Below are 19,140 nucleotides of genomic sequence, written 5' to 3'. Positions count from 1 at the left end.
GTTAATGCACCTCACCTCAGGGCACAGTTAATGCACAGGCACCTCACAACTCATGATGCAATCAACAGGGTACTTCCCCCCCCCACACACATCTTGGATCACAAATACTGTATATCTATGACTACAATCAAGTATGTTGCTAGAATGACAATCACAACCACAATTCCAAGCTATTGACAGCTATAGTACACAAACATCATGGATACAATCCCATCCACAGATCCAAGTTATGGCTGTTCATACATACAATCATCTCTGGCCACAATCACAACCATAGCCCCAAGCAATGGGCACCCCCACACACACCCACATCTCTAACCACAATCACAACTATAGCCCCAAGCTATGGGTATCCGCAGTCCGTCTAATTACCCAAAGCTACTCAATCCTACTCAAAGCCACGCAAGGCTTCCTGGCATTATGTTAGTAATGAATAAATATGATATATTTACTCATTATAATGTTGGTGCTGAATGTAGAGCATGGAAAAACATATTTTTACTCGGAAAAAGTATCATTTCATAAGGAAATTAGATGAAAATATGCTGCAGGTGACGCCAAAGCAAATCAATGGTCCAAGCAACAATGTTGTGGAGCGACTTATCCAAGATATACTGTTGCATACAGGATATATTAACTTAGGTTTGGATAGGTTAGGTTTAGTTTTGCTAGATTAGGTTTTGTTAGGTTAGGTTTTGTTAGGTTAGGTTTGGGTAGGTTGGTTAGGTTAGGTAGGTACAGGAGGCTGATATGCCCGCAAATACTCTTTGGGCAACAATGTGTCTTGGATAAGTCACTCCACAACATTGTCGCTTGGACCGTCGACTTGCTTTGGCGTCACCAGCAACTTATTTTCGTTTAATTTTGGCATGAAGTGATACTTTTTTCAGAGTAAAAATATGTTTTTCAATGTTCTACATTCAGCATCAACATTATAATGAGTAAATTTATAATATTTATTCATTATTTGCATAATGCCAGGAAGCTTTAGGTGGCTTTGAGTGGCTTTGGGTAATTAGACAGACCCAGTATCCGTACACCCACAATCATGTCCACAGCCCCAAGCTATTTGTACCCTCATCTCTGGCCATAATCATGACCAAGGCACCAAGCAATGGCTATCTACACATCTCTGGCCCCAAGATGTAATGCCCACATCTCTGGTCACAATTACAGCCATGGCCCCAAGCTATAATGCCCACATCTCTGGTCACAATTACAGCCATGGCCCCAAGCTATAATGCCCACATCTCTGGCACAACAATTACAGCCATGGCCCCAAGCTATAATGCCCACATCTCTGGCCACAATTACAGCCATGGCCCCAAGCTATAATGCCCACATATCTGGCCACAATTACAGCCATGGCCCTAAGCTATAATGCCCACATCTCTGGCCACAATCATAGCCATGGCCCCAAGCTATAATGCCCACATCTCTGGCCACAATTACAGCCATGGCCCCAAGCTATAATGCCCACATCTCTGGCCACAATTACAGCCATGGACCCAAGCTATAATGCCCACATCTCTGGCCACAACAATTACAGCCATGGCCCCAAGCTATAATGCCCACATCTCTGGCCACAATTACAGCCATGGACCCAAGCTATAATGCCCACATCTCTGGCCACAATTACAGCCATGGCCCTAAGTTATAATGCCCACATCTCTGGCCACAATCATAGCCATGGCCCCAAGCTATAATGCCCACATCTCTGGCCACAATTACAGCCATGGCCTCAAGCTATAATGCCCACATCTCTGGCCACAATTACAGCCATGGCCCTAAGCTATAATGCCCATATCTCTGGCCACAATCATAGCCATGGCCCCAAGCTATTATGCCCACATCTCTGGCCACAATCACAGCCATGGCCCCAAGCTATAATGCCCACATCTCTGGCCACAATCACAGCCATGGCCCCAAGCTATAATGCCCACATCTCTGGCCACAATCACGACCAAGGCACCAAGCTATGGTTATCTACACACACCCACATCTCTGGCCACAATCACGCCCATGGCCCCTTGCTACTTATACCCACAAAAACGCAACTCTAGCCACAACGTCACGGGTCGTGGCCACACAATCACTTCTGGCCACCGGTGGCGTCGGCCAGCTGCTCGCTGGTTGACTTTGGGCAAATATCATCGTCAGTCACTAAAATAAACGACGAAAATCCGTGAAAATATCTCCTGCCTTCTGAAGTTGTTTACATTTTGTGACGATAAGCCCCAGCGGCAGCTGCTCGACCAATCACGGCACAGCTTACAATGGGGCCCAATCACAAACCCCTTTACAACGAGCCAATTACAGTTCAGCTTATAAATAGCCGCCGATGATTGGTGAGCAGTAATAAAAACATAGCATTTCGCCTTCGGCGAAAATGTGTAAAAGCAAAAACAAAAAATCCGGTATAATGCTTACCAGCAGCCAGGTATCCCTGCCGGGGACTGGTCAAGTCGTATACTGCAATTTCGGATACCGGGCTAGAAACAACTTCGTTCACTGAGAAGTTTGTACATACAAACCATTCCGTTCGTATATGCGCTGGTTTGTGTTCGCTGTTGTTCTCGTCTGAATAAATACATGGCACTTGTTCATATAATTAGCGCTTCCATTATTAGAATTATTTATCCATTATTAGAATAACAAGGTGCAAACTATACCCCCCTTACAGTTGAAATCTATTTATTTATATACAAGAAGGTACACTGGGTTGCGAGAGTACATAACATATATTAAGAGGTACATTGTAGCAAGATTTGAGATTAAAGGATTTAAGACTAACACGTTTAGAAACAAGGCGCCCCCGAAGGAGGCTATTATTTGTTATGCACCCCATACTCAACCAGTAAGTAATGGAGCAAAACATAGATTACATGGTCATAAAGTCTTAATCAGGCCAATTCAACTCTATTTCTTTCTTTATTATGCACCCCATACCCATCCCGTGAACGGTGGTGTAAAGGATTACAGAGGCACATAATCGGTTCAGGAACTGAACCCTCTAGTTCGTTTAGCTAAGCAAATAACAATTTGTGACACTAGTTACAAAATTATTAATATTATATATACATGTACACACTCTCATACATACATGTACATATATACATACACATACATATCTAATCACCTACACAAATACACACATCAATAATCTTTGTGTCACAAGTGATCAACAAGAGGCTCACAACAGTCACTATACAAGGCACTTTACATCTATAGTGAGTCACACAGTTACTAGTCTTGCTGCACACTGCACACCCACCCAACTGGGCGGCAGCTTTAGATTCAGATTCAGATTCAGATTCAGATGTTTATTCAGGTAAGGTATATACATACAAGTGATGTTACATTAATGGATTGATATATAGATAGAGCTAGTACATACAATGCCTAAAGCCACTATTACGCAATGCGTTTCGGGCAAGAAAAACATTAATATCTAGAACTTAATACTAATTGAGCATAAAGAATAAAAAGTGTTGAGAACAAATACAAATAAAGATAAAAAAAAAGGGGGAACATGACTGAAAAAGCAGCACAAATACAATAGGTTGACAAACAGTGTTGATTAAAAAAAAAAAAAAAAATAACGGACATGGGTTGACAATAGAGGAGTGAGGTAGGTTACAGGGAATTTATTAGGTAGTGTTTAGTTTTTATCTTAAACTGGTTGAGAGAGGTACTGTCTTTAACATGGTTGGGAAGGTCATTCCACATTCTGGGCCCCTTGATTTGTAGAGCATTTCTGGTTTGATTAAGTCGTACTCTAGGAATATCAAAACTGTATTTATTTCTGGTGTGGTACTCATGGGTTCTGTTACAACCTTCTATGAAGCTTTTGAGATCAGGATTGGCATTACAATTTAGCGTTTTGTATATGTATAGTACACATGAGAGAATGTGCAGTGACTTAATGTCTAACATATTCAGAGATTTGAATAGGGGTACCGAGTGATGTCTGGGGCCAGAATTGGATATTGTCCTAATAGCAGCTTTGTGTTGAGTAATTAGAGGACGTAATGATTTTGGGTAGTAGAGCCCCAAGCACAAATACCATAGTTGAGATATGGATAGATAAGGGAGTAATAGAGAGTCACCAGGGCAGGGCGTGGTACATAATATCTGATCTTAGAAAGAATGCCCACAGTTTTTGAAACTTTTTTAGATATGTTTAGAATGTGTCCCTGGAAATTCAGCTTGTGGTCAATGAGAATGCCAAGGAATTTGCCATCTAATTTGTTACAAATTTGGGTATTGTTTATTTTGAGATTTATTTGATTAGAGGATTTATTGCCAAACAGAATATAGAAAGTTTTGTCAATGTTAAGGGTGAGTTTGTTGGCAGTTAGCCACAGATGGACTTTATTTAGCTCAGTATTTACTGTGGCATTTAGAGCAAGGGGATCAGGACTGGAGTAAATGAAGGTTGTGTCGTCAGCAAATAGGATTGGTTTGAGGTGTTGGGAGGCATTTGGAAGGTCATTAATGTAGATGAGAAAGAGGAGAGGGCCAAGTATGCTGCCCTGGGGAACACCAATGTTGATGGGTAGGGTGGGAGAAATTGTATTATTCACAGAAACACATTGGAGCCTGTCAGTAAGGTAGGATTTGAGGATTACAGTCAATTACGTGGTCAGGATTACAGTCAATTACACACACAAATCGAATCGATTACAGTACAGATTTGAGGATTTGTAGGATTACAGTCATGTGCTCCACACCCACCCAACTGGGCAGCAGCTTTACAGTCATGTGCATGTATTACCTACAGTAAGCAAATTTTGGATACTTCGCTAAGATTTCGAGCAGCACATCATTATGAATGAAGTACTTACACATTTCTTGGACACTATTGATGGTGTTATCTCTAAATTCCGCGATTTTTTCACATTCCATTATATAATGACGCAAAGTAAGCGAATAGTTCTGCTGATAGAGTTTACATTTAGTCAAATCTACATCAGCAGATGTTACAAACTCCCAGAGGTACTTGTAGCCGAGCCTAAGCCTAGCAGTGGTAACATCTAGAAGTCTGCTAACATTATTGGATGACCCATAGACGTGCGGTTCTTCCTGCATGATAGAATGATGATAGATGGAGTAACTGGTGTGAATTTCACTTTGCTTCAAGTCTCCGAAATTTAGTTGATGTTCCTGGGATATTGCTGCCCTCAGGCTGCTCAAAGGCAGTCCAAGTTTGTAATCAATTCCCTCTTTACGAGCAAAAGTCTTGGGCAACTCATCAGTTCTCAGTGGCTATTTTTACATTATCATTTACAACTAACTTAAGTTAAATAACAACCAGTAAACAGACTGCTGTTTTCTAATTCTAGTTCAGGCACTTCCTGGGATAAAACGCGAACATTCCTTGAGGAACTGTGAGGTGCTTATCTGTTTTTCCTCGTAACGGTCCCAAAGCTTCCACAAATGTTCCTGTTTCTCTTTATTGCCCTTGCGGCGACTGGACTTTAGCTTTTGATCAGAAACCAGTTGGTATTGCAAGGTTACCAGGGACGCCTCACGGTACAGTAAGGGGATTAAAATATATAAAGCCAAGTTGTCCCTCACTGCCCTTTGATTCAGACGCTGGTGCCATATCCTTCTACGTTATTGTTGGTCCTCACCAGTCGTCTAAATGCACACCAGTTCCCCAATTCCCACACACTATTGCACAGCCACGTATTTTTTTATGTAATGAGTTAATTGTGTCGTTAAGGGTGGACTGCTAGCCGACTTTTCTAATTCAGCAAACGCCTTACAATTATGTAGTACACACGTACCACATAAGTACGTGTGTGTTATACACGTACACACACACACACCTTGTCAAGCACAGGACGAAGCTTGAAAAAGTTTAATGGTATGCCAATAGGCTAGTCCCAGGACTAAAGAGGCATGAGTTACGAGGACAGGCTGCGAGAAATGCACCTCATGACACTGAAAGACAGAAGAGTAAGGGGAGACATGATCACTACCTACAAAATTCTCAGAGCAATTGATAGGGTACATAAAGATAAACTGTTTAACACGGGTGGTAGGCGAACAAGGGGACACAGGTGGAAACTTAGTACCCAAATGAGCCACTGGTATGTTAGAAAGAACTTTTTCAGTGTCAGAGTAGTTAATAGATGGAATGCATTAGGCAGTGATGTGGTGGAGGCTGACTCCATACACAGTTTCAAATGCAGATATGATAGAGCCCAGTAGGCTCAGGAATCTGTACATCAGTTGATTGCCAGTTGAGAGGTGGGACCAAAGAGCCAGAGCTCAACCCCCGCAACCACAACTAGGTGAGTATACACACAAACACACACACGCACACACGTACACACACACACACACAAACATACACACACTAATGCCTCTATTCACCTTGCAGTAAATAGGAACCTGACAGTCAGGAAGCTGCTAAAGGCTGCATCTTGGGGATGTGTGTGTGTGTTAGATAAAAATATATGTTGTTTAGATATGATGGAGGAAAAGAGGGTGAGAGTCGGTACATTAGACAACCGACGCTTAGAAAGGCGGGGTCCAAGAGCTAACAGCTAAATCTTGGGAACAATAAATTAAAATATTTAATACACACACATACGTTTCACATGAATTTGGCTGAGGGCACACTGAGGGCTGGTGGCCCCGTCGACGGGGCAGGAAGTCGGCGGTTGATCAAAGGCCTCCCACATCCTCCACATACCTGAGGATTATTCCGGCTGAATTTTAAACGGAAGTAATGTCGTGGTATTTCCGGCTTCAGCGGGTGGGTGGGTCCGTGGGTTTATTACACTATGAGTGAAAACAATCGCCTGTTCTCTATTTTATATTGCCGCTTGTAGAGCTAGAAGCTGTTGCCTCTTGTGTGCGTTGCACAAGGGGATTAATATCTGGATTAATATCTTTCAATAATTCCAGTATTTTTTAAGGTATCGCTTAAATACCGAAGATACTGCTATTGGACACCGCTTAATTGACAATGTCTCAACAACGCAGGCTGAAGATGTGCGTGGCTCCTGCTACTGCAATGATGCTCATTTGCTTTGCTTTTCAATGATGCGCCTTAGTTGTCCCTTCTCTAACTTACCGTTCTAAATACCCCTTCTCCATCTCTCGCAAACATTCCCCCTCATACATCTCCCCCCCTTTCCTCCTGTCCCCCTGTCCATCTTTGTCCCCCTGTCCCTCACTTTGTCCCCTTGCCCACATTTTCTGTCCTCTGTCCCCGATCCCTTTCCCCCTGTCCCCTTGTCCCCCCTTTCCATCTCTCTGTCCCCCTGTCCCTCTCTATCCCATTGTCCCTCTCTCTGTCCCCCTGTCACTCTCTGTCCCCCTGTTCCTCTATGTCCCCCTGTCCATCTCTGTCCCCCCTGTCCTTCTCTCTGTCCCCTGTACCTCTCTGTCCCCCTGCCCACTCTTTCTGTCTGCTGTCCTTCATCTGTCCCCCTCCCTTTCCTCCAGTCCCCCTATCCATCTCTGTCCCCCTTGTCCCTGTCTCTGCCCCTTGTCCCTCTCTCTGTCCCCCTGTCCGCCCTTTCTGCCCCCCTGTTCCTGTCTTTCTCTGTCTGTCCCTGTCCCTCCCTCTGTCCCCCTGCCCACTCTTCCTATCCCCTGTCTCTCCTCTGTTCCCTCTCTCTTGGTCTCCTGCCCCCCTCTCCTCCTTCTGTCCCCCGGTCCCCCTCTCTGACCCTGTCCCTCTGTCTCTGTCCCTGTCCCCTTCTCTGTCCCTGTCTCCCTCTCTGTCCCTGTCTCCCTCTCTGTCCCACTGCCCCCTCTGTTCCCCCGTCCCTCCTCTGGCCCTGTCCGTCTGTCCCTGTCCCTCTGTCTCTGCCTCTCCTCGTTTCTGCCATTCTCTGTGTCAGCCTATCTCTGTCTCTTTCCTCGCTCTATCTCTGTCATTCTCTCACTGATTTTGCATATCCTTATCTATCCGTCTCTGTGTCTAACATTCTCTCCCTGACTCTGTCTATATCTATTTCTCTGTCTCGGTCTTCATCTCTTTCTCTCCTTACATACATACATACATACATACATACATACATACATACATACATACATACATACATACATACATACATACATACATACATACATTTATTTAACACATGTGGTACACGCACAAGGGGACACAGGTGGAAGCTGAGTACCCAAATGAGCCAGGGAGATTATAGAAAGAACTTTTCAGTGTCAGAGTAGTTAATATCTTATCCACTATCTATGACAATCATCACTTCAATGATCAAAATTGCAGATATTTTACAGCACATGATGTAAACAATGTATTAACAGATAATCTCAATATCTCTGTAATCAACTTGAACGTTAGATCCCTAGGTAAACACTTCGATGATGTTAGTGCCTTGATTGAAACTATTGACAACAAATTCTCTTTTATTATACTTACTGAAACGTGGTTGAAAGAGGATAATACTCAACTCTTTAACATGCCTAACTACTCGGCAATTCACAACTGTCGTCAAATGCAGAGAGGTGGTGGTACTGCTCTTTACTACCACCAAGAACTAACATGCTTAAAAATAATTAGAACTAGAGACTGCTGTGGGGAGTATATCTTCGCCAGTTTCAGAGTCAAGGGTGCCGAGTCTGTCCTGTCTGTGGGTGCAGTCTATAGAATTCCTAACACTGATGTGTCTGAATTCAACTCAAACCTTAGAAATCTAATACTAGATAACAGATTGAACAAAAACCATCTAATTATCGCAGGGGACTTTAATATTGACCTCTGCGAGCCTGAACACCCTACTGCTGTTAGCTTCCTCAACTGTATGAATTCCTGCTTCCTCATACCCTTAATCACTAGACCAACTAGAATCACTGATAGTACTGCTACGACTCTAGATCACATCTGGACCAACATAACCTCTCCGCTTACTTCAGGTATAATCACCGATAGCACTACAGACCATTACCCCACATTTCTCTTAACTAACACTAGCAAACCACCTCTAGAGACAAGGGAGTTAAGCTTTAGGCTGCACAATGAAACTGCTATAAACAATTTTATAACTGCTGCTGATAATGTCAACTGGGAGTCCGAGTTAGGTAACATAGGGGACATCAACCTAGCAGTGAAATCTTTTCTACAAACAACTCTTAGCCTTTATAACACCCACTGTCCTGTGCTTACAAAACAAGTCACAAGCAAAAGACTTAACAATCCTTGGCTTACAAAGGGAATACTTAAATCCATTAACAAAAAACACGACCTTGAGAAGAAGTATAGGCTAGGAACAGTCTCCAAAGAATTCTCAAAGAATTACTCGTTATTGCTATCTAAAATAATTAGACGAGCCAAAACTAAATACTATGAAGATAAATTTACCCAAATAAAGAGCAACATTAAAAAAACTTGGAGCACAATTTCACAAATATTGGGATCAAAGAAGATTTTAAATAACAAACCAACACTCCTTTCCAATAACGTTGGTCAGCTTTCAGCCTCTGATTCTGCTATTGAGTTCAATAGGTTCTTCTCTTCCATTGGGTCATCCCTTGCAAATGATATTCCATCTTCCTGTACTGATGTTAAGGACTATCTTACAGGTAACTATCCACAGTCTCTGTACCTAAAGCCTACTAGTTCCACTGATGTCAATGAAATAATCCTTTCCCTTAAAACCAAGTCTAGTGCCCTCGAGGAGATACCAACTTTAATTTACAAAAAAGCCTCCAGATCTCTAGCCCCTGCTATTGCATTGCTCTTCAACAAGTCACTTGAACTCCAAACCTTTCCTGACATTCTAAAAAAAGCAAGGGTAACCCCTGTCTACAAATGTGGTGATCTCACTGATGTTAACAACTACAGACCTATATCAATCCTGCCTAACTTGTCAAAAATATTCGAAAAGCTAATCTACAAGCAGCTTTACTCTTTTCTAGCCAAACACAATATACTTAGCTCTTGTCAATATGGCTTCAGACCCAAAAAAAGCACTAACGATGCACTTATTAGTATGATATTAACTTAATTCACGCAGCTCTTGATAAAAAGGAGTTTCCTGTTGGGTTATTTGTGGACCTGCGTAAGGCTTTTGACACTGTCAACCATCAAAACCTTCTTCTTAAATTACATCATTATGGAGTCAGAGGACACTCCCTGCATTACCTCAAATCTTATCTTACTGACAGGCTCCAGTATGTTTCTGTGAATAATACAATTTCTCCCACCCTACCCATTAACATTGGTGTTCCTCAGGGCAGCATACTTGGCCCTCTCCTCTTTCTCATCTACATTAATGACCTTCCAAATGCCTCCCAACACCTCAAACCAATTCTATTTGCTGACGACACAACCTTCATTTACTCCAGTCCTGACCCCCTTGCTCTAAATGCCACAGTAAATACTGAGCTAGAGAAAGTCCATCTTTGGCTAACTGCCAACAAACTCACCCTTAACATTGACAAAACGTTTTATATTCTGTTTGGCAATAAATCCTCTAATCAGATAAATCTCAAAATAAACAATACCCAAATTTGTAACAAATTAGATGGCAAATTCCTTGGCGTTCTCATCGACCACAAGCTGAATTTCCAGGGTCACATTCTAAATATATCAAAAAAAGTTTCAAAAACTGTTGGCATTCTTTCTAAGATCAGATATTATGTACCCCGCCCTGCCCTGGTTACTCTCTATTACTCCCTCATCTATCCATACCTCAACTATGGTATTTGTGCTTGGGGTTCTACTACCCAAAATCATTTACGTCCTCTCATTACCCAACACAAAGCTGCTATTAGGACAATATCCAACTCTGGCCCCAGACAGCACTCGGTACCCTTACTCAAATCTCTGAATATGTTAGATATTAAGTCACTGCACATTCTCTCTTGTGTATTATACATATATAAAACGCTGAACTGTAATGCCAATCCTGACCTCAAAAGCTTCATTGAAGGTTGTAACAGAACCCATGAGCACCACACCAGGAATAAATACAGTTTTGATATTCCTAGAGTACGACTTAATCAAACTAGAAATGCTCTACAAATCAAGGGACCCAGAATGTGGAATGACCTTCCCAACCATGTTAAAGACTGTACCTCTCTCAACCAGTTTAAGATAAAAACTAAACACTACCTAATAAATTCCCTGTAACCCACCTCACTCCTTTACTCCACTCCACCAAACTCACCCTTAACATTGACAAAACCTTTTATATTCTGTTTGGCAATAAATCCTCTAATCAAATAAATATCAAAATAAACAATACCCAAATTTGTAACAAATTAGATGGCAAATTCCTTGGCATTCTCATTGACCACAAGCTTAATTTCCAGGGACACATTCTAAACATATCAAAAAAAGTTTCAAAAACTGTGGGCATTCTTTCTAAGATCAGATATTATGTACCACGCCCTGCCCTGGTGACTCTCTATTACTCCCTTATCTATCCATATCTCAACTATGGTATTTGTGCTTGGGGCTCTACTACCCAAAATCACTTACGTCCTCTAATTACTCAACACAAAGCTGCTATTAGGACAATATCCAATTCTGGCCCCAGACACCACTCGGTACCCCTACTTAAATCTCTGAATATGTTAGACATTAAGTCACTGCACATTCTCTCATGTGTATTATACATATATAAAACGCTAAACTATAATGCCAATCCTGATCTCAAAAGCTTCATAGAAGGTTGTATCAGAACCCATGAGCATCACACCAGAAATAAATACAGTTTTGATATTCCTAGAGTACGATTTAATCAAACTAGAAATGCTCCACAAATCAAGGGGCCCAGAATGTGGAATGACCTTCCCAACCATGTTAAAGACTGTACCTCTCTCAACCAGTTTAAGTTAAAAGCGAAGCTATACCTAATAAATTCCCTGTAACCTACCTTACCCTTCTATTGTCAACCAATGTCTGTTTTTTTCTTTAAAGAGCGCTGTTTGTCGACATAATTGTATTTGTGCTGCTTTTTCATCTATGTTTTCATTTCTTGTTTTCATTCTACTCATTATGCTCAATTAGTATTAAGCTTGTCATTTAAGTTTATCATGCCCGAAACGCTTTGCGTAATAGTGGCTTTAGGCATTGTATGTACTAGCTATACCTATAAGTTAAACAATCCTTGTAAATATTTATTGTATGTATGTACCTTACCTAAATAAAATTGTATTGTATTGTATTGTTTATTGTCAACCCATGTCTGTTATTTTATTTTATTATTATTATTTTTTTTTAATCAACACTGTTTGTCAACCTATTGTATTTGTGCTGCTTTTTCAGTCATGTTCCCCCTTTTTTTATCTTTATTTGTATTTGTTTTCAACACTTTTTATTCTTTATGCTCAATTAGTATTAAGTTCTAGATATTAATGTTTTTCTTGCCCGAAACGCATTGCGTAATAGTGGCTTTAGGCATTGTATGTACCAGCTCTATCTATATATCAATCCATTAATGTAACATCACTTGTATGTATGTACCTTACCTGAATAAACATATTTATTTATTTATTTATATAATAAATGGAATGCATTAGGCAGTAATGTGGTGGAGGCTGACTCCATATACAGGTTCAAATGTAGATATGACAGAGCCCAGTAGGCTCAGGAACATAAGAACATAAGAACATAAGAACAAAGGTAACTGCAGAAGGCCTATTGGCCCATACGAGGCAGCTCCTATTCTATAACCACCCAATCCCACTCATATACTTGTCCAACCCGTGCTTGAAACAATCGAGGGACCCCACCTCCACAATGTTACGCGGCAATTGGTTCCACAAATTAACAACCCTGTTACTGAACCAGTATTTACCCAAGTCTTTCCTAAATCTAAACTTATCCAATTTATATCCATTGTTTCGTGTTCTGTCCTGTGTTGATACTTTTAATACCCTATTAATATCCCCCCGGTTATGTCCATTCATCCACTTGTAAACCTCTATCATGTCACCCCTAACTCTTCGCCTTTCCAGTGAATGCAACTTAAGCTTTGTTAATCTTTCTTCATATGAAAGATTTCTAATTTGGGGAATTAACTTAGTCATCCTACGCTGGACACGTTCAAGTGAATTTATATCCATTCTATAATATGGCGACCAAAACTGAACTGCATAATCTAAATGGGGCCTAACTAGAGCAAGATATAGCTTGAGAACCACACCAGGTGTCTTGTTACTAACGCTGCGATTAATAAATCCAAGTGTCCGATTTGCCTTATTACGAACATTTATGCATTGATCCTTTTGTTTTAAATTCTTACTAATCATAACTCCCAGATCCCTTTCGCAATCCGACTTCGCAATCACAACACCATCTAGCTCGTATCTTGTAACTCTATCATCATTACCTAACCTCAGAACTTTACATTTATCAGCATTAAACTGCATCTGCCAATCCTTTGACCATTTCAAAACCCTATCTAGATCAACTTGAAGTGATAGTGAGTCCTCCTCCGAATTAATTTCCCTACCGATTTTCGTATCATCGGCAAATTTGCAAATGTTGCTACTCAAACCTGAATCTAAATCATTTATATATATTATAAACAACAGAGGAATCTGTACATCAGTTGATTGACGGTTGAGAGGCGGGACCAAAGAGCCAAAGTTCAACCCCCGCAACCACAACTAGGTTAGTACATACATAAAGAACACTGTTTCCCCAAAACGGTGGGTTTTCTGAGTGGAAGAAAACGTATGTCTGGAAGCCGACTTTAACCGCCCCACGGAGACGGCGTGGGCCCCTTTCCCCAAGCCAGCAGCTGCTCTTACATAACGACTCACTGCTGCTCAGCGAGTCTTAAACACAGAAGTTTAGCCCGCTCAACTGTTCTCCCAGCATGGACCCTACACCAGTTCCTCTCGACAACGACGAGGAGCGTCCCGTCAGGGGCGTCCTGCCCTTCTCAACATTTAAGGTAATGTTTGTGTTTTGTTGGCGCGTCGGACCAGTGTTTGTCTCTGTGTTGGCGCGCGCGCACTGATGCACGCCTGCTGGTTCAGCCTTGGTGACCAAATGCAGGTGCAGTGGTCCTAGAGGGAGTGGTGCCCCTCGGTGTTATGGGGCACTGGTTTTTCTCCAGTAGGTGGCTGTAATTTGGAGCACACTCGGGAGGAGGCCTGAACATCCCACCCCCCACCCCCACCCTCACCCCCACCCTCACCCAGTCGACGTGAGGCTTTACATTCAGGTTTGTTTTAACTTTTGCTTTTTGCCTATAAGTTATTAGGTAAAGTCAGCTAGGTTAGGCTAGCTGCCGAGTCACAGGCCTCTGGCCCCTAGCTTTGTTTTCATGGACTTGTTTTCCCACAAGTTTCCTTAATTTACTACTGAAATTTATGCAGTGTTAAGCTGCATGTTTCTTTAGCTGGTTTGTTTTAACTTTTGGTCTTTGCCTATAAGTTAGTAGGTAAAGTTAGCTAGGTTAGGCTAGCTGCCGAGTCACAGGCCTCTGGCCACTAGCTTTGTTTCATGGACTAGTTTTTCCATAAGTTTCCTTAACTTATTAATGAATTTAATGCAGTGTCAAGCCCCATGTTTCTTTTGCAGGTTGTACATTTAGGTTTATTTAACTTTTGCTTATTGCCTTTAAGTTATTAGGGAAAGTCAGCTAGGTTAGGCTAGCTGCTGTGTCACACGCCTCTGGCCCCTAGCTTTGTTTTCATGGACTTGTTTTCCCACAAGTTTCCTTAATTTACTACTGAAATTTATGCAGTGTTAAGCTGCATGTTTCTTTAGCTGGTTTATTTTAACTTTTGGTCATTGCCTATAAGTTATTAGGTAAAGTTAGCTAGGTTAGGCTAGCTGCAGTGTCACAGGCCTCTGGCCCCTAGCTTTGTTTTATGGATTTGTTTTTCCATAAGTTTCCTTAATTTACAGTATTAATTATTTTTATGCGGTGTCAAGCTGCGTGTTCCTTTGCTGGTTTTACATTTATGTTTGTTTAACCTCTGCTTTGCCTTTTATGTGATTATGTAAGTCATCCAGGATGTGTTAGTTGTAGGCGTCTCCAGACGTCTCGTCGGGCCGGTTTAGCCCGCACGTTCGTCCCCAGATGTTCTTGCCTGGCCGGTTTAGCCTGCACGTTTGTCCCAGACGTTGTCGTAAGTCCGGTGTAGCCCGGTACTTTTGTTCCCAGATTTTTCGTCCGGCTAGTATAGCCGGCACGTTCGTACCCAGACGTTTTCGTCTGGCCGGTGTAGCCCGGTACATTTGTTCCCAGACGTTTCGTCCAGCTGGTATAGCCAGCACGTTCGTACCCAGACGTTTTCGTCTGGCCGGTGTAGCCCGGTACGTCAATTCCACCACGTTTCGTTCGAATGCTGTAGCACAATATTCCCGTTTTCCTTGGTCGCGTGTACCAGATGTTGGTCTGCCTGGAGTGCCCGGTTACGCGGGCCCCTTCCTCATCCCAAGTTTTCAGCGTCCAGCATAACGCCTGGCCGTGCGGTCTGCCGCTTGAGCTACTTCAAATCAAATCAAATGTTTATTTAGGTAAGGTACATATATACAAGAGGGTTTACGAGTAATGGATTTAATTCTAATTATTGCGGTCATTTTAATTAATTCTGTTCAATTTTATTACATTCCTTTATTTAGACTTTCAGCTTGATTAGTTTCATTACGCGGCAAATTTAGGAAATTTATAGCATTGCTTACACCTCCTGCCTTAAAAAAAAAAAAAAAAAAAAAAAAAAAAAAAAAAAAAAAAAAAAAAAAAAATCTATTTGTAAAGAATTCGTATTTCCATGTCAATTTAGTAAACGGGAGCCCGCTCCTGTTTTGGTGATTTACGTTCCTCCATCATTAACCAAACGCTTACTAAAATAACTTGTTATATCCTTAGTCTCCCAGTCATGACGTGTATTAAGATTAAAGTCTTCCTCAATTTAGCATGGAGCAAGCCTCTGACTTTAGATTATTCCTGCACTTGTTTTATGAGTCATTTCCCTCTGCAATTTGTTACTGCAATTTATGCATTGCGTTTGCTCCACGTTTTATACAACTTTTCTGCCGCGATTAAACTTTCAGTTTATTCCTCAATTTAGTCGGAAGGTACCGCTGCTTCCCAGCCGACGTCCTTCCTGTGACGAGTTAAGCGGCGATGTTTCAGTTTTATATTTATTTGGTCGTATAGCTAGGCGGCCTCCCAGGCCGCTGGTTTATCCAGACGTGTTGTCTGCCCGGTGTAGCCCGGATGTCACTGCGGCCTCCCAGGCCGCTGGTTTACCCAGACGTGTTGTCTGCCCGGTGTAGCCCGGATGTCACTGCGGCCTCCCAGGCCGCTGGTTTACCCAGACGTGTTGTCTGCCCGGTGTAGCCCGGATGTCACAGCGGCCTCCTAGGCCGCCGGTCGCGAAGTTCCAGCTGACGTGTCTTTTTTTTCACTCCTTTTCGTTATTGTATTTGGTTGTATTTACCTCGGCTCAGTGTTAATCCCGTTTCTCTAAAGAGTTATAGTCCAGCTTCATTTTGAGCATACTTTGTTTTGCAATTTATAATTATTTATAATTAATTATAGTTATAATTGGTTTATAATTTTATTATTTACACCATTTTATTTAAGATTATTCATGTAATATAATTTATTACATTGTTAGGCTTTTACAACGACGTTGTCCCAGCCGGTGTTGTTCCTGCAGAGGATGGGCCAGCTGGTGGCTCGGCCGTAGCTGTTGCAGCGGGCGCCCTCACAGACTCGGCTAGTTTCAGCAGACGATGTTACAGCTGCTAACACCCCAGTTCCATCTTAGGCTTCCCGGCAGCCGATGCTTCAGTCAGGAACCTCCAGCTGAAGCGTTCCAACCGACGTTGCACCCAGCAATTTATTTTTCTTCCATTCTGCGGCACTTGCCGTCATCGGTTATTTACGATATTACATTGTATTCTTACATTGTACGATTATTTACGACATTGTATTCTTAATATTATTCCTTATTACAGTTACTGGATGACGGTTCCCTGCCGTCGATTTCACTTTGCTCCTGTTCTAAAAGATGTAGCCGAAGTTCACGGCGCACTAGCTGCGGCTTGCAGACGCTCATTGACAACACAAGACTACACTCAGCGGCCACTTAAGGCAGACTCCTTGGCTTCTATCCAGCCCTATCACCCTTCTGGAGGCAGAGATGGGATGGAGACCAAGGGTAATGTTCCCCGCTCACATTCTACATCCGCTTAGGACACAAGCATGTTATAGACTTGGCTTTAAGAATTGGTTCTTATTCCATTTTATGGTTTATGTATATATTGCTTTATTGTATATACCCGTTCTTGGTATATGTATTGTTATATTCAAGATTTATAGTGTTTCGCATTATCCCTGTTTATAGTTGCTTTGTGCTCCTTTGCTGTTCTCCTACTGGCTTTCTCCCACCTTTGCTCTTAGCAAAGGTACTTCCCCCTTCTGTTTGCTGAAAGATTCTTAGAATTGTTAGCCCCCTTCATTGCTTCAGTATAATTGTTCGGAAAACTCTTTATTCATCCAGGATTGTTAATTAAGGAATCTCTTAATTCCTGTGCCGGGCTCCCTCCCCCCGTTTTACGTCTCCGTATTGATTCAGCTAGGGTTTCCCTCTCGTCGGTGCCCTTGCCTGTCACGATACCACTGCATGCCGCTTCTGCCCACCCTTACTGCCTTATATCTTTCAGCCCGGGGGAGGTGATCTACGCGACAAAAAATCGACGCACGCTCCGACTGGACCAGGTATCGCTTACATGGTCAGGAATCGACACTCTTCGGATCCTACAAGCGCAGTGCAGGGCGCACGCATACCCTAGCCCAGCGAGCGCCCCCCGGCAAGTTCTACCCGGCCTGTGCCCAGTGAACAGGCAACACTTCTTCAGGGCGATTAATTCGCGCCGCCCTCGCAGAGATAGGCTCGCCTTCAGCCGACCACGCACTCTTACCTTTAGAATTGACAGGGCCACTCGGCTCTCTTGACGGGCTAGCCATCGGAGTTAACGGCGGGTCCAGCAACCAGCTGCAACACCCAGCTGACTACGTCCGGGACGTTGTTGCACTGCCATTCTGAGGCCTCCTTGCGACCAGCGGGCCTCGCCCTTCGGGGGGGGGTCCGGCCAGCTGGCCTGCGGTGGGGGTGCAGCGCCGGTCCCCAAGTGTCCCGCTGTCCGCAGCTAATCCTTTGCCCAGTCTACGTGCTAGTAAGAGTAAGGAACCCCTTCTCCTTAATCCTTCTCCCGCTGGCCCTCCCGGGATTGGGGGTGCTCCGCCGGAACCCCCAAAGTGATAAGCCTGCAGATAGCTAAGAAATATTCCCATGAATTGTAATTAGTCTAATTAATGCAACTTTCATTTACTACCTATGGATGTAGTTATTAATTGTAATTGATCTCTACTTCATCATTAAGGATTATTCATTATAATTATTCCTTAATACTTTATTGTTATAGGCACTAGTCAATAATTATTTATCATTCATCCAAATTAGCTATTTGATTCATTAAAATAATTGCTTATCATTATACTATTTATTATTATTATTATTTATTATATAATAATAATTTTATCTATTAATTTGTTATTTATTAATTTATATAATAAATTAATTTATATAATAAATTAATTTATTATATATTAATTTTATATATTAATTTATTATTTACCATTATAAAATAAACAAGTCCCCAATCTGAGCACGTTTTCTTCCAACCTCAGAAAACATACATACATACATACATACATACATACATACATACATACATACATACATAAGATATAAAACAGTGGAGGATTCCCAGGTAGAACAATCAACCACAATGCCCATTACCCCTTTACCCTGTTGTCCTTAACTACACAACTATACAAGAGTCATTAACACGTGTAATGGCTGATCCCCCATCACGATAGCATGAAGACCAATTGCCTGACCCGCAGTCCGTCTTGCTCCTCAAATAATTTTCGGGTTAACATGAAAACGTCTCTCGAGTTTATCTCTCTAATGTTGTTTTCCCATCTTTCATTTTATCAGCTTAGTGCCTTTATTATGCCCCAATTACTCATCCATTGAGCGGTAGTTAAACTGAACCCAAATTTAAAAAAAGTTCCTTTTGCTAAGCAAGCTACAGTCTTGATAATGTCAGATATATTGTTTGTTAACACATTTCTCAACAATGAACAGTCAGTTTTATCAAGCTAACAT

General features: G+C 42.0%; 2 long non-coding RNA genes across 6 annotated transcripts in view; one reads left to right on the top strand and one right to left on the bottom strand.

Moving 5' to 3' along the window:
• The window catches only part of LOC123763977 (uncharacterized), a 44,507-nt gene extending 41,799 nt beyond the window's left edge, over positions 1-2,708 (bottom strand). The window contains exon 1 of one of the 4 annotated variants that reach the window (XR_011231216.1): positions 2,431-2,708. This is a non-coding gene — a long non-coding RNA (uncharacterized lncRNA). The other 3 variants (XR_011231224.1, XR_011231217.1, XR_011231221.1) reach the window with 3 other exon arrangements.
• Positions 2,709-13,679: 10,971 nt separating this feature from the next.
• Positions 13,680-18,631, top strand: LOC138373581 (uncharacterized). 2 transcript variants are annotated; one of them, XR_011231200.1, is made up of 3 exons: positions 13,693-13,895; positions 16,922-17,124; positions 17,630-18,631. It is a non-coding gene; the product is annotated as an uncharacterized lncRNA (long non-coding RNA). The 2 variants fall into 2 exon arrangements; XR_011231199.1 differs by having other exon boundaries at positions 13,680-13,895; positions 16,922-18,631.
• The last annotated feature ends 509 nt before the right edge of the window (positions 18,632-19,140 follow it).

Source organism: Procambarus clarkii, chromosome 5 (genome assembly GCF_040958095.1).
Source record: "Procambarus clarkii isolate CNS0578487 chromosome 5, FALCON_Pclarkii_2.0, whole genome shotgun sequence".
In the NCBI taxonomy this organism is placed as follows: Eukaryota; Metazoa; Arthropoda; class Malacostraca; order Decapoda; family Cambaridae; genus Procambarus; species Procambarus clarkii.
The sequence above is the reverse complement of the archived record's forward strand: the minus strand, read 5'-3'. Positions and strand labels throughout refer to the sequence as shown.